We start from the raw sequence: 15,341 nt of genomic DNA on the forward strand, positions 1-15,341 counted from the left end.
TAGTAATGGCATAAAAAATAGACAGATTAATAGAATATAATTCAGAGTTCAGAAATAACCTCTCATACTTATGGTAAATTGATTTTCCACAGGGGTGCCAAAACCATTCAATGAAGAAAGAATAACCATTTCAACAAATAGCATTGGGACAACTAAATATTCACATGCAAAAAAAAAAAAAAATTGGACCCATACCTCACAACGTATACAAAATTAACTCAAAAAAGAGCAAAAATCTAAATGTCAGAGTGAAAAACTATAAAATTCTTAGGAAAAAAGTTTGTAGTAAACTTCATGACCTTGGATTAGGCAATAGTTTCTCAGACATAACATCAAAAGCATAAGCAGCAGAAGAAAAATAGATAACTTGGACATTGAAATTAGAAACACTTGTTCTTCAAAGGATGCCATCAAGAAAGTGAAAATACATCCCACGGAATAGGTTAAAATATTAATGAATCATATATCTGATAAAGAACTTGTACTCAGAATATATAAAGAACATTTACAACTTTTTATTGAAAAGTCAAACAAATCAATTAAAATGGGCAAAATATTTAAATAGACACTTCTCCAAAAAAAGATATACAAATAGCAAATAAGCGCATGAAAAGATGCTCAACATCATCAGATAGTAGGGAAATTCAGATCAAAACCACAATAGGATACTACTTCACAACCACTAAGCTGGCTGGCTGTAGACGGACAATCACAAGTGTTGATGAGGGTGTGGTGAAATGTAAATGGAGTAGCTGCTTTGGAAAACATTTTGGCAGTTCCTCAAACAAATTAAGCGTAATGTTACCATTGGACCCAGTAATTGCACTCTTGGTATATACTTAAGATAAATTAAAATATATGTCTAGACAAAAACTTGTACATGAATGTTCATAGTATCATTATTTATGAGAACCAAAAGGTGGAAAGGATACAAATGCTCATAATTGATGAATGGATAAACCAAATGTGGTATATCTGTATACATATCTGGACTATTATTTGTCAGTGAAAAAGAATGAAGAATTCATACACAGAACAACATGGATCAACCTTGAAAACATTATACTGCATTAAAGAAGCCAGTCACAAAAGACTATATATTGTCTGATTCCATTTATATGAAATAACCAGAGTAGACAAACCCATAGATACAGAAGTACATTAGTGGCTTCCTACGGCTGGGGCAGGGGTTGTGAGGGAGTAGAGTACTTGGGGAGAAATGGGAAAGACTGCAAATGGGTACAGAGTTTCTTTTTCAGCTTTATTGAGATATAGTTGATATAGAGCATTGTGTAAGTTTAAAGTATGCAGCACGTTGACTAGATAGATACACCTACATATTGGAAAATTATCACAACATAGCATTAGCTAACACTTCTACCATGTCTCATAATTACCATTTTTGTGTGTGGTGAGAACATTTAAGATCTAATCTCTTAGCAACTTTCAGATATATAATATAGTATGATTAAATATGATCATATGCTGTACAGTTGATCCTCAGAACTTATTTGTCTTACTACTGTACGTTTGGCATGCAAAATTTCATGGCGATGAAAATGTTCTAAAGTTAATTGCAATGATAGTTGCACAACTGTGTGAATATTGTACAACCACTGAATTGGACTGTTTATATACGTATATTGTGTAATTTATGAATTATAGCTCAATAAAGCTGTTTAAAAAAGTAGTCAAGGAACACTTTAATGGGAAGTGGAATTAGAGCTGAAAATGGAAAATGAGTAGAATTTGGCGAGAAGATGAGAAACTGGTTGGGGAGATGTGGAGGCAAATTTCAGAAGAGTGTCTGTAGACAGGGGAGTTTATGATCTAGGGAATCATTTTAGCTTCTCATGCAGTGATTATGATGTGGTAAAACTGTGGTTCAGGTTAATCTGCCCTTGGTGAGCCAGAGCCATGGACATCTGGGGACACAGGGAGAGAGAGTCAAGAAGGTGAGTTAGGAGGCTCCTAAAATCACAGTCTGAAGAGTCTGAAAAAGTGTTAGCATAAATATGGAGGGAGAGATATTTGTGGAAGAAAGAACTGACAGGGTTGGATGACCGATTAGGTAACAAGACCCAAGCTATTGAACAACTAAACAAAGATCATGAGAGATGTTGATTTATCATATTACATATCGCTTTAGCAAGCTATGTATTATTTACTTGGTGACCAAAACACAAGTTACAAAACTGCTTTGAACACAATGCACCTGAGACCGCAAATGCATAATTCTGCATGATTAGCATAATAACAGCACACTTAACCTTATGATCTCACATCAGAGAAGTTATGTCGAGGCACCATAGAAATACCTGGAGTCAGAAGACATCGACTTGGCTGTGTCACTAATATTTTCATCTCGAACGAGTGTCTTGCCTCTCTGTTTTCCCACCTGTAAGAGAAAGTAACTGCCCATCTGAAAACAAAAATTCATGCTGGTGTTGTAGGGCTCAAGGATGAAAGGAGGAAGGAAGGAAGGAAGGAAGGAAGGAAGGAAGGAAGGAAGGAAGGAAGGAAGGAAGGAAGGAAGGAAGGAAGGAAGGAAGGAAGAATTAGGAGGAGGGAATGGAGAGGAAGACAGAGAAGGAGAGAAAAAAGGGAAAAGAAAGCAAGCTAATGCATGTGCAATAACTTCCTTCACCATGAAAAACAGTCTTTCCATACACACATCATTCTCGTCGCCTTGTTTTTTCTTATCACAGCCACTAGTTGAATTTTCCTTTAGGTTTCAGTCGCCATGAGATTAAGTGCTAGGAGTGTCTTTCTGGGCAACCAAGACAACCGCTTTACATCTGTGTTTTGGTAGGCTGAGGCTGTGCCTCAGAGAGCTGGTAAGTGGGGGAGTGGGGGCGGGAAGCAAAAACTTTGACTTGGTTGTAAGCTGAACTTTGGAAAAGACTGGATTGGAAAATTGAGTGACAGCTCAAATTCCTTACAAATGGCATCGCGTGAGTGGCTAGGGAGAAGGGGAGACAGAGCCCAGAACTGTCCCCTTCTTTCTGTACCAAGGGGCTGCAGCACCGCCCTCTCCCTCTCTCCCTGTGGAATTCTTAAGTTGGTTACCAGGAGGCTCTGACCTGTCACGCCAAACCAGACTGCATAGCAAACTGGTGCTCTCTCGCCTGGGCCCTGATTGGCTGTCTTGAGGTAACTCTGGGAACCCCATGTGCAATCTCTGTGGCTCTGGGGCAAGAAGGCGACTGTGAAAGAATTTCGAAGGGTAGAGAAAGTCGAGCTGCAGAGGCAGCAGGAGGATCCAGAGCGGAACCGCCATTCCTCGAAAGTGAGGGGCGCTCTCCCCACACTGCGCTGATACTCTGCGGGGCAGGGACTGTGGGTTCCTAGGTCAGTGGTGGCGCTGCGAGCCTCTGGACAGGTGGGGGAGGGGGCGGGAGAAAGAGGGCTTGCTGCTGGTACATTGGCTAGATTGAGATCCCTGGCCTAGGGACACTCGGGGAGGGCTACTTTACGGCGCATGCTTCAAGGCTATTGTGCTGTTAGTGCGTGGAGCTCGCTGTGCTTGTCCAAAAGTCTGCATTTAAGGGTATAGAATTGGAATTTTTGCCCCAGATACTCCTAATATAAATGATTTCATTTTGCAGATGTGTGCAAGGGCCAAACGATGTGCTTTTACTTCTCTCTCTCTCTCTGTCTCTCTCTGTCTCTGTCTGTCAGTCTCTCTCTCTTTTACAGACCTAGAATCTTGCGTTGTCGGTTGAGGGGCTTGCTGAGTCCTAGGAGGAGCTGTGTGCTGTGAGGGTCTAGTAGTGGCTCTCAGGGCTCAGCTGAAGAGGAGATGTTGGGATCTAGCAAAATGGAGAAACAGTTGGAAATGTTTTCAGAGCTCTTGGCTGTCCTTTAGGTCTGGAGCAGACAGTCTGGGCTTTTTAAAAGAGATTCGGGGTTATGGAACATAGGGAGAGGTAAGGGATCTTCCAGCATTGTCTGTGGCTAAATTTTGGCTGTAAAAGAGATGCAGGATGTCCTCTGGCTGCTGAGGGAAATTTTGGTGTCTGCGGGAGACACGTGGTCTCCTGACCCTGTCTCCTAAATTTAACTGGGCGGTAGACAGAGCAATATTGCTGCATTGACCACTCGGAGAAACCAGGTGCTGGAAAGATCCACTTGTTCTAACCCTGACTGAGGTAAATACAAGGTAATGCTGCAAAATTTCATATTCGTTGCAGATTTTAAAATAGTTCCAAATGCCCAGGCAGAAGTTGGGGCGAGGGACAGTCATGGTATCCCCTCTCCAGGAAGAGATTAATTTTGAAGTGCCAGGAGATAAGGTGGGGGCTATCACACGACCCCATAGAAATACAGGGCGTGGTGTTCTGCACCCTCCAGAGGAAATCCTGGGTGTATGCTATTCTTTTCCGCTGGGGGAATCTGGTGAATGTGACAGATGTGAGGTGTTCCCACACTTGCCGGTGAGAAATATGGGGTACAAGTGGAAAACCAGATTCTGGAACTGACTTATGGATATTTTATGGAAAATATCCACAGTGCTGTCATGTTATTGGGGAAAATTAGATGTGCTGATAAAGATTGATGGTGCCCCCACCCTACGCTGGGGAAGTTTTGTGCATCATTGCGTGTAGCAGTTTTTGAAGTGCTTACACATCCTTTGGAGATGATTTGGGATGCAAGGGAAATAAGAAATCCATTTGAGAAAGTCAAAGACACAGTGGTACTTTATTTTCTCCAAAAGGACATACACGTACACACACACGTAAGAAAATTAAACAAAAACAATAACTGAACCTCAGGAATTTCATCAAGAAGTAAGACTCTTTGCTGTGGATTTTAAAGTAAAGGATCACCTGTTTTCCTTCTTTCTCTTTTTTTCTCCCCCTCTATTTTCCTCTTTTCAAGAGAAAAATAGGAACCACGGTAAGTACAGACCACACCATTTCTGCAAAAGTCAAACCATACTCTCTTGATTCTACATATGCTATTTTTTTCATGGGTATATGTATAAATTTTAATTCAAAGATTACTTCAAAGATAAATATGAAGGGAGATATATATGACACAGTTTTAAGTTTTTAATAATAGAACATGGTTAAATTTAGTGTTAAATGGATATGTGATTGACCAAGTTATACACAAACATATATTTATGTTAAATATTTGTGCATATATAAATGCAAACCTCCAAAAATAAGGCAAATACAATTTAAGTAAAAGATTTCTCGAGAGGGAAATTTCTTAAAATTGTTTGTGTTCACTTTTATGTAATTATAAGAATAAAAGCAAAGAATATATGGAAATAGAAGTTATGCAATACAACTGAATACAGGTGATAATCTTTAAAATGGCTGGGAAATCTGTGGTTATCTCGAAATGTCGAAAATGGATAAATTCATAAAGGGAAAACAGTCTATAAATGGCATGAGATAAATTCAGTTAAACCATACTAAGCAATAACACTCTGCAGATGTAATTCTGCTATCACTTTCTCGAAATGTCAAGGATAAAAGGGCTTTGAGATTACAAACTCCTAGTCAAAATAAAAATGAAAGACATAAAAATTGTTATTTAAAATTAAATTAAAAATATATTTGTCATTTATAAATAGCTTATCTTTCATTTTTCAATATTCTTTATCCCTATCTGAGTTTCCTAGCTGCTACTGTAATAAAGTACCACAAACTGGGTGGCTTACAAAAACAAAATTTCATTATCTTACAGTTGTAGAGGCTAGCAGTAAGAAATCAAGGTGTTGGCAAGGCTATGCTCCCTCCAAAGCCTCTAGGGAGAAATGCTTCCATGCATCTTCTAGTTTCTGGTAGCCCTAGGCATTTCTTGGGCTTGTGGCAGCATAACTCCAATCTCTGCCTTTATATGGCCATCCCCCTTCTGTGAGTCTCTGTCTCTTCTGATAAGGACACCAGTCATGTTAGATTAAGGGCCCACCCTGCTCCAGTGGCACCACATCTTAATTAATTATATTTGCAATGACCCGATTTCCAAATAAGGTTAAATTCTGAGGTCCTGAAAATTGGGATTTCAACATCCATTTTTTGTGGGGACACAGTTCATCTCATCACAATTCTATTATATAAGAATACTGGTTCTCTTGTAAGACTCAAAAAATGATCGACCTAAAGTTGGTGTGGTTATTTCTATTTTATTTTAAATGGGTCCAGAATTAGTCTGTTACTAAATCTGTGTTTACACTGGCTCACCAATTCTTTAAAAAAATTTTTTACTTTTCAATTACAGTTGACATTCACTATTATTTTATATTAGTTTCAGGTGTACAGCATCGTGGTGAAACAGTTATATAATTTACAAAGTAATCCCCCTTATTAGTCTACTACCTACCCGGCACAAAACAGAGTTATTACAATATTATTGACTATATTCCCTATGCTGTACTTTACATCCCCGTGACTATTTTGTAACTACCAATTTGTACTTCTTAATCCCTTTGCCTTTTTCAATCAGCTTCCCAACCTCCATCCCGTCTGGCAATCATCAGTTTGTTCTCTGTATCTATGACTCTGTTTATGTTTTGTTTTGTTTTGTTTTGTTTATTTTGTTCTTTAGATTCCAAATATAAGAGAGATTATATGATATTTGTCTTTCTGTGCCTAACTATTTCACTAGGCATAATACCCTCTAAGCTATCCATGTTGTTGCAAATGGTAAAATTTCATTCTTTTTTATGGCCAAGTAATGTTGCATTGTATATATATGTACCACTTTTTCTTTAGCTAAGTGTCTATTGATGGGCATTTGGGTTGCTTCCATATCTTGGCTATTGTAAATAACACTGCAATGAATATAGGGGTGCATAAATTTTTTTGAATTACTGTTTTGGACTTGTTCAGATAAACACCCAGAAGTGAAATTCCTGGGTCATAAGGTAGTTCTATTTTTTATTTTTTGAGGAATTGCCATACTGTTTTCCATAGTGATTGCACCAATTTGCAATTGTACCAGCAGTGCACAAGGGTTCCCTTTTTTCCACATCCTCGCCAACACTTGATGCTTGTTGATTTATTGATCATAGCCATTCTGACAGGTGTGAGGTGATATTTCATTGCGATTTTTAATTTTCATTTCTCTGATGCGTAGTGACACTGAGCATCATTTCATATGTCTATTGGCCATCCGTATGTCCTCCTTGGAGTAATGTCTATTCGGGTCCTCTGCCCATTTTTAGTTGCATTGTTTGGGTTTATTTTGTTGTGTTGTATGAGTTCTTTATTAATCTTGGATATTAGAATATTAACCCCTTATCGGATGTATCACCTCCCATTCAGTAGGTTGTCTTTTCATTTTGTTGGTTTCCTTTACTGTGCAAAAACTTTTTAGTTTGCTGTAGTCTCATTATTTATTTTTCTTTTCTTTCACTTGCCCGACGAAATATATCAGAAAAAAAATTACTAAGAGCAATGTCAGAGAGTTTACTGCCTATGTTTTCTTCTATGTATTTTATGGTGTTAGGCCTTACATTTAAGTCTTTAATCCAATTTGAATTTATTATTGTATATGATGTAAGAAGGTGATCTAGTTTCTTTTATTTTTGCAAGTATCTGTTTAGTTTTTACAACACCATTTATCGAATAAATTGTCTTTGCCCCATTGTATATTGTTGCCCCATTTGTCACAGATTGATTTACCATATAGGCATGGGTTTATTTCTGTACTCTATTCCATTGAGGCATGTATTTATTTTTATGCCAGTACCATGCTGTTTACTATAGCCTTGTAGTATCGTTTCTTCCTTCTCAAGATTGCTTTGGCTATTCAGGGCCTTTTGTGCTTTCATGTAAATTTTAGGATTATTTGTTCTAGTTCTGTAAAACATGTCATTGGTATTGTGACAGAGATCTTGTTGAATCTATAGATTGCTTTGGGTAATACGAACATTTTAATGATGTTAATTCTATCCATGAGCATAATGTATGCTTCCATTTATTTCTTTCTTCAGCGTCTTGTGATTTTCCAAGTAGAGGTCTTTTACCTTTCTGGTTCAATTTACTCCTACGTATTTAATTTTTTTTTATGCAATTGTAAATGGGATTGTTTTCTTAACTTCTCTTTCTGATAGTTCATTATTGGTGTATACAAAGGCAACCAATTTCTGAATATTAATGTTGTATCCTGCTACTTTACTAAGTTTATTCATTAGTTCTAACAGTTATTTTTGGTGGAATCTTTAAGGTTCTCTTTTATATTATCATGTCATCTGTAAATATTGATAGTTTTACTTTTTCCTTTCCAATTTGGATGCCTTTTATTTCTTTTTCTTGTCTAATTGATGTGGGTAGGAATTCAAATACTATGTTGAATAAAAGTGATGAAATTCAACATCCTTGCCCTCTTCCTGATCTTAAGGAAAATTCTTTTAGCTTTCCCCCATTGTGTATGATGTTAGCTGTGTGTTTGTCATATGTGACCTTTATTATGTTGAGGTATGTTTCCTCTATTCCCATGTTGCTGAGAGGTTTTATCATAAATGGATGTTGAATTTCATCACTTTTTTGCATCTATTGATATGGTCATATACTTTTTATCCTTCATTTTGTTTATGTGGGGTATCACATTATTTGATTCGTGGATATTGAACCAACCTTGCATCCCAGGGGTACATCTCACTCGATCATGGTGTATGATCTTTTTAATGTATTACTGAATTCACTTTGCTAATATTTTCTTTAGGATTTTTGCCTCTATATTCATCAGGGATATCAGCCTATAATTTTAATTTTTGTAATGTCTTTGTCTGGTTTTGGAATCGGGGTAATGGTGGTCTTGTAAATTTACCTTGGGAGCCTGCCCTCTTCTTGAATTTTTTGGAATAGTTTGAGAAGGATAGGTGTTAATTCTTTGAATGTTTGGTAAAGTTTACTTGTGAAGCCATCCAGTGCAAGACTTTTGTTTGTTGGGAGTTTTTTTTTTTAATTACTGATTTGATTTCATTAGTAGTCATCGGTCTGTTCAGATTTTGTTTCTTCCTGATTCAGTCTTGGAAGATTGTGTTTCTAGGATGTATCCCTTTTTTCCAGATTGTCCAATTTGTTGGCATATAATTGTAGTATTTTCTTATAACCTTTTGTATTTCTGCAGTGTCCATTGTCATTTCTCCTCTTTCATTTCTGATTTTATTTATTTGGATCCTCTGTCTTTTTGTCCTGATGAATCTGGTTAAGGTTTATTAGCTTTGTATATCTTTTCAGAGAATCAACTCTTGATTTCATTGATCTTTTGTATTTATTTTTTAGACTCTGTTGCATTTATTTCTGCTGTGATATTTATTAATTCCTTCCTTTTCTCACTTTGGGCTTTGTTTGCTGTTCTTTTTCTAGTTATTTTAGACGCAAAGTTAGATTGTTTATTTGAGATTTTTCTTGTTTCTTGAAGTAGGCTTGTATTGCTATGATTTTCCCTGTTAGGACTGCTTTCCCTGTGTTTCATAGATTTTGGTTTATTGCATTTTCATTTTCTTTTGTCTCAAGATATCTTTTGATTTCTTCCTTGATTTCGTTGTTAACCCATTCATTGTTTAGTAGCATATTAATTAATGTCATTGTGTTTGCATGTTTTTCAGTTTTCTTCTTGTAATTGATTTCTAGTTTCATAGTATTGTGGTCAGAAAAGTACTTGATATAATTTCAATCTTCTTAAATTTATCGAGACGTTTTGTGGCCTAACATGCGGTCTATCTCAGAAAATGTTCCATGTACACTTGAAATGTATATTCTGCTGCTTTGATGTGAAATGTTTTCAAAGTATCTAATCCATCTGGTCTAATGTTTCATTTAAGGCCACTGTTTCCTTGTTGATTTTTTGTCTAGAAGATCTGTCCATTGGTGTCAATGGGGTGTTAAAGTCCCCTACTATGAGTGTATTGCTGTCAATCTCCCCCTTTATGTTTGTTAATATTTGTTTATATGTTTAGGGGTACCTATGTTGGGTACATAAATGTTGTCAAGGCCTGTATCTCCTGTTGGATTGATCTCTTTATCATTCTGTAATCTCTTTCTTTTCTTTTTTTTTAAGTCTTTGTTTTAACGTCTATTTTTTCTGATATAAGGATTCCTACTCAAGCTTTTTTTTTGTTTTTATTAGCATGAAATATCTTTTTATATCCCTTTACTTTCAGTTTCCCATCATAAACATCCCTGCAGGCACAGTCCTGGCCCCCTCTCTAGTTGATGACTCTGAGTCCTAGAACCAGATGGGTGGTCATACTATATCTAATGGGGCCAGTAAGTTACTACTGAGGCAAGTGACACCACAAGACATCCTACAGGAGTCTGACAAGTCTCACCTACATTGATTTAGAAATGGGAAGGGTGAGAACTGGATTCCCTGATTGAGATGCATTTTGAATAGTATTTTGATCTGGGATTACCATTAATATTTGGTGTTAGTAAGAATGGATGATTGGTGGGTGAGGGAGGAGAGACAATTTAAATGCCCCTCCTTACTAGTAGGAACACTTTATTTTTCTTTGTTGTAGCCCTGAGCACCAGCTTGGAGCTCTCATGTATTTGTTTTCTGACTCAATTTAGCGTGGCCATGACAAAAGGCAAAAGGTTATCACAAGAAGTAGGACCTACTTGTTAGTGGTCCTAGACTTCTATTACTCCATCTTCTCTAATGTGACTCCCCAAACTCAGAAGTTTGTGCAGTTCTTCTGGTTTCTCACAGTTTTTCTAGGTTTCAGATTTCTCATCTTATTCAGAACCATGAGCTTTCTCACCTGGAGGAACACATTGGCATTTGTATTTTACTATTGTGTATACTTGTATATTGGGTCTCTGGTGAACTATAGTGACTTTTCCCCATCTAAAAACCTCGATCCCAGTTGGCTGTTGTACTGACTCACAATAATCTTTTCTCCCAATTCTTGCATGAAAATTAAATAACCAATATGACGGAATAGTTAAATGCTGTGCTTGCCTTCTCTCATGACCACATCAAAATTACAGTTAAACTACAGAACAACCATCACTGAGAATTGTCTGAAGTCTAGCTGAATAGAAGTCCTATAACCAAGGACATACCAAAGAAGCCAACTCGAGAGTTGTAGGAGGGGCAGAGATGTGGAAGGGGCTGTTCCCACAACCCACCTGTGGCAGGTAAAAATTTGGAGAGATATGTCATCTGTGGAGGTCCCCCTAAAGGAGCATGGAGTCCTGGCCCCACACTAGGTTCCCCAGCCTAGAGTTCTAGTGCTGGGGAGAGAAGTCCCCACAACTTCTGGTTATGAAAACCAGTGAGGCTGTATCTGAGTAGCATGGGGCAGGGGCAGCCGGAGTACCAGCCATTCCTCTTAAGCGACCTCATGTGGACTCACCACTGATGGACACACTTGCTCCGAGCTCCAGCACTGGGGTAGCAGCTCAAAAGACGCCAAGGACACATGATGAGGGACTGAATCGTTTGGCTTCAGGGCAAAGGCTGGAGGGGCAGTTTCTTCCAGACAGAACTACTGGCAGAAGTCATTGTTCCTTTGTTGAGCCCTTCCCCCTCCTGCATACAGACACAGGCAGCCACCATATCCGAGTCTCTATCAATCTGGCTGACACTCATCACCCTTCCCTGGTGATACCCAGAGACTCTGCCCAACTTGTGAACCCACACAAGCCACTTCCAGTGGATTTTCGATACAAACAGCCTGTCTTGGCTCATGCTGCAAACTTTCCCAAAATCTCTCAAAGGTTCACAAACCCCAAACCATCAGCATCTGGCCTCGGTGTGCCATGTACCTCTTGCTGATCAGCCCCAAGCCTAGCACTAGTGGCAGCCAGCCTCAGTTTGTGAATTGGCCTCTTGAGACACATCCAAGCCCAGTGTGCATGGTGGCCATCTGTGGACTGCTTGGTAGCTCATGCCAGGTAGCCCCAGGCAAGGAACAGGCTGTGGCTGAACTTGGCATGCAGTGGGATTCCCTCCCAGGAGGCCCCAGCCTGCATGCCCAGTGACCAGTTCTGGTCTCAGTTGGAGCACAACCTGGGGCCATATCCGAGGATGACACAACCAAAGAGCAGACTAGGCAGGCACCAGGGCCCTGCTAAAGCAAATCCTGCTCCATAGGGTCAGCACCTACACAACAGCTCCTCCACTGTAGTCACAAGGAATCAGCCTGAAGGTCAGTCCCTCCAATTGATGTGCAAAAAGCAACCAAGTCTCAACTACAACATTAGGGCACACACAACCCATACAAGGGACACACCTGGAGCACCTGGCTCAAGTGACCAGAGAGACTGCACCACAAGACACATATTACATAAGGCCACTTTCATTAAAATGGAAACAAACAAAAAGCTGGAGTAACAATTCTTATACTAGACAAAATAGACTTCAAAACAAAGGTTATCACAAGAGACAAAGAAGGATCCAGTAATCCCACTTCTGGGTGTTTAATTAAAGAAACTTAAAACACTACTTCAAAGGGACAAGTGAATATGTATGTTCATTACAGCATTATTTACAGTAGCCATGATATGGAGGCAACCTGGGTGTCCATCAGTAGATGAATGGATAAAAAAGAGGTGATACACACACACACATACAAACGCACAATGGAATATTATTTAGCCATGAAAAATAATGAAATCTTGCCATTTACAACAACCTGGTTGGACCTAGAGGGTATACTGCTGAGTGGAGTAAGTCAGACAGAGAAAGACAAATGCCATATGATTTCACTTACACGTGGAATCTAAAGGACAAAATAAACAAACAAAACAGAAACAAACTTATGGATACAGAGCATATTTTGATGGTTGCCAGATGGTAGAGCGTTGAGGGGGTGGGTGAAAAAGTGAAGGGATTAAGAAGTATGGATTGGTAGTTACAAATTAGTCACAGGGATGTAAAATATAGCATTAGGATTACAGTCAATAATACTGTAATAACTATGTATGGTGTCAGATGGGGCTAGATTTATCAAGGTGATCACTTTGTAAGAAATATAAATGTCTAATTACTATGTTGTACACCTGAAACTAATATATTATATGCCAACTGTAATTGAAAATATAAAGATGATTTAAAAAATTAAATAATAAAAAAGAAAATTAAATCAACCCCCAACCCTAACCACTTCCCATGAACTATAATTTGTTGCTTCCTAAATTGGAACATTGACACAATCGGGTGCATGCATGCACGCACTCATACACACTTGTATTCACACAGGGACAAGCATGTGTACTACCTCTTGTGGCCCCTCATTCTATCTTCCTGCCCTACTGATTTCTACCTGTAATTTCCATGCTAACAGCCTGAATGTAATCTCATGCCTGAAGGGGAATCTTGGAAGGTGTCAGATTGTGGCAACTTTATGCCCCAGGAATCGGAGTTTCTTTACTGCTGTAGCTTCATTTCCCCTTCTCCTGACTTGATTTTTCTTAATGTCATGTACTTCTCTGTGACAATTCTGTAGATCTATAACCTAAACTCCTGTGTTTTTTTGTGCTAATTCTCTTCCTGTGCTAATTCTATGGTTCTATCTCAATTATCTCTGTGTTAAATGTATATAGCTCTACTGCAATGTATCTATAATGGTTCTGGGATTTTTTTAACCTTTCTTTTATATCCTTTTCAGCTTAACTCACTTCAATTTAGAGCCTATATATATATATATATATATATATATATATATATATATATATATATATATATATACCCTGCCATACCTTTTTGAGTCTCCTCTCATTTTACACATGCCCCAGACATGCCATACATACACATTCAGAAGCACCCTCATGGGCACAAAACCACCACTTCTCTCTCCTTCCAACATTTTACCCAGGAGCTCACCTTTCCATATATATTTGTTTCTGGCTATTCACGCTTGAGTTTTAGCTATTGCTTTATCCAGTGTTTCACAATCTCCTGAGATGAGGCTTATCTCCTCGCTAATTAGGATTTCCCCATTGTTGGTGTTTTTTTCTACTCTTTGGGTTCCTTCCCTTTCCTCTTCTTTTTTTTTCTCTTTTTTTTTCTTTTTAAAAAAATTCTTTATCCTCTGCTTACATCTTCGGTGTTAACTCTGTCTTTGGTGTTTAGCTACCTCTAATCTTACTTTAGTATCACAGTTCTCTATTTTCCCCTGTAAATAAACTTTCTTGTTTCATCCTCCACCATCTACATGCACAAATTCATGTGGTTCATGCACCCCATCATACACCTGATCATTTCTTTATGTTTATGCCACCAATTCTGGATATTTGTCTTATCTCTGAAGTAGAATAGGGACATGGTGGCAGAACCAGGACACAATGTGAGAACTCCTTGAGGAACCTGTGACTTTCTGTCACCTGCAGATTGTCAGAGGATCGATGATGGGACACAACTTTCTGGGTCTTCAAGTGAGCCATTTTTTTATGATGATATTGAAGTGACAAAGAGAATGAAACGTGCTACAATTTCTGTTTTAAGCATTTTGCTTACTCTCTGTGATTATTCTCAGTTGCTTTTTGTGCTTAAGTGTATCTTGGCTAAAGTAATGTTTCAAGCGCTTCAAACTATATTCTTTTATGAATCTTCTGAGACTGTACCTATTTGACCAAAAATGATAAAGCTTGGCTTGGTAGGGAATCCCTTTTAAACCAAAGCCAATGAAAGTGATTTGTTCCATCAATGCAAAGCCCTTGTTCTACTCTATGCTTTAAAAGAGCCACTCAATAGCCACTAGACTTTTTTTACCACGTGGCAAGGGATGTACAGATTTTGGAAGAGCAAGCCTATGTATAAGACCTGATTACCCAGAGCCTCTGGCTGGTATGCTTGGATCTATGCTGCAGACAGAAATGTGTGGGGAATAAAATGTGCTTTGGTGGCTAGAGGGTTCCTCTAAGTGTCAGGCTCACCAGAGGGTGTCTGGGGTAGCATACCTCCTAGGAAAGGAGGGCAGGGAAGTAGAGGATGCCTGGGAGAGGAAATTGAGCAGAGAGAAGTGGCAAAGCAGCCACAGACAGTCAGAACATTTATGGGAGTAAGACTCACTCCTGATGTGGGTAAAGATCATACTGTAGGTGAGATGAGAGAAAAGTTGATTAGTAGATACGGTTAGAAATAAAGGGTGATCTGTAATTCAGAGAACAAAAACTGATCAAAATATGGAGGTGGGAAGGAATACCTTGTCGCCTCTCAAAGCATGAGACCACCTATACAACACCATAGAATATTCCCATTTACACAGGGGTGTTATTCAGCACATTTAAACCAATAAGTATGGCCTGGGCACTAATCAATCAAGATAATCATCATGGGCTATGAGGTTGAAGCAGGGTCACATGACCCTCTGTAGTGCCTGGTGTTAATGCTTCTGTTGCTGGATTATAAGATGAGGGAATTTAAGG

This window comes from Pteropus medius, unplaced genomic scaffold (genome assembly GCF_902729225.1).
Source record: "Pteropus medius unplaced genomic scaffold, Ma_sr-lr_union100, whole genome shotgun sequence".
NCBI classification, from domain to species: domain Eukaryota; kingdom Metazoa; phylum Chordata; class Mammalia; order Chiroptera; family Pteropodidae; genus Pteropus; species Pteropus medius.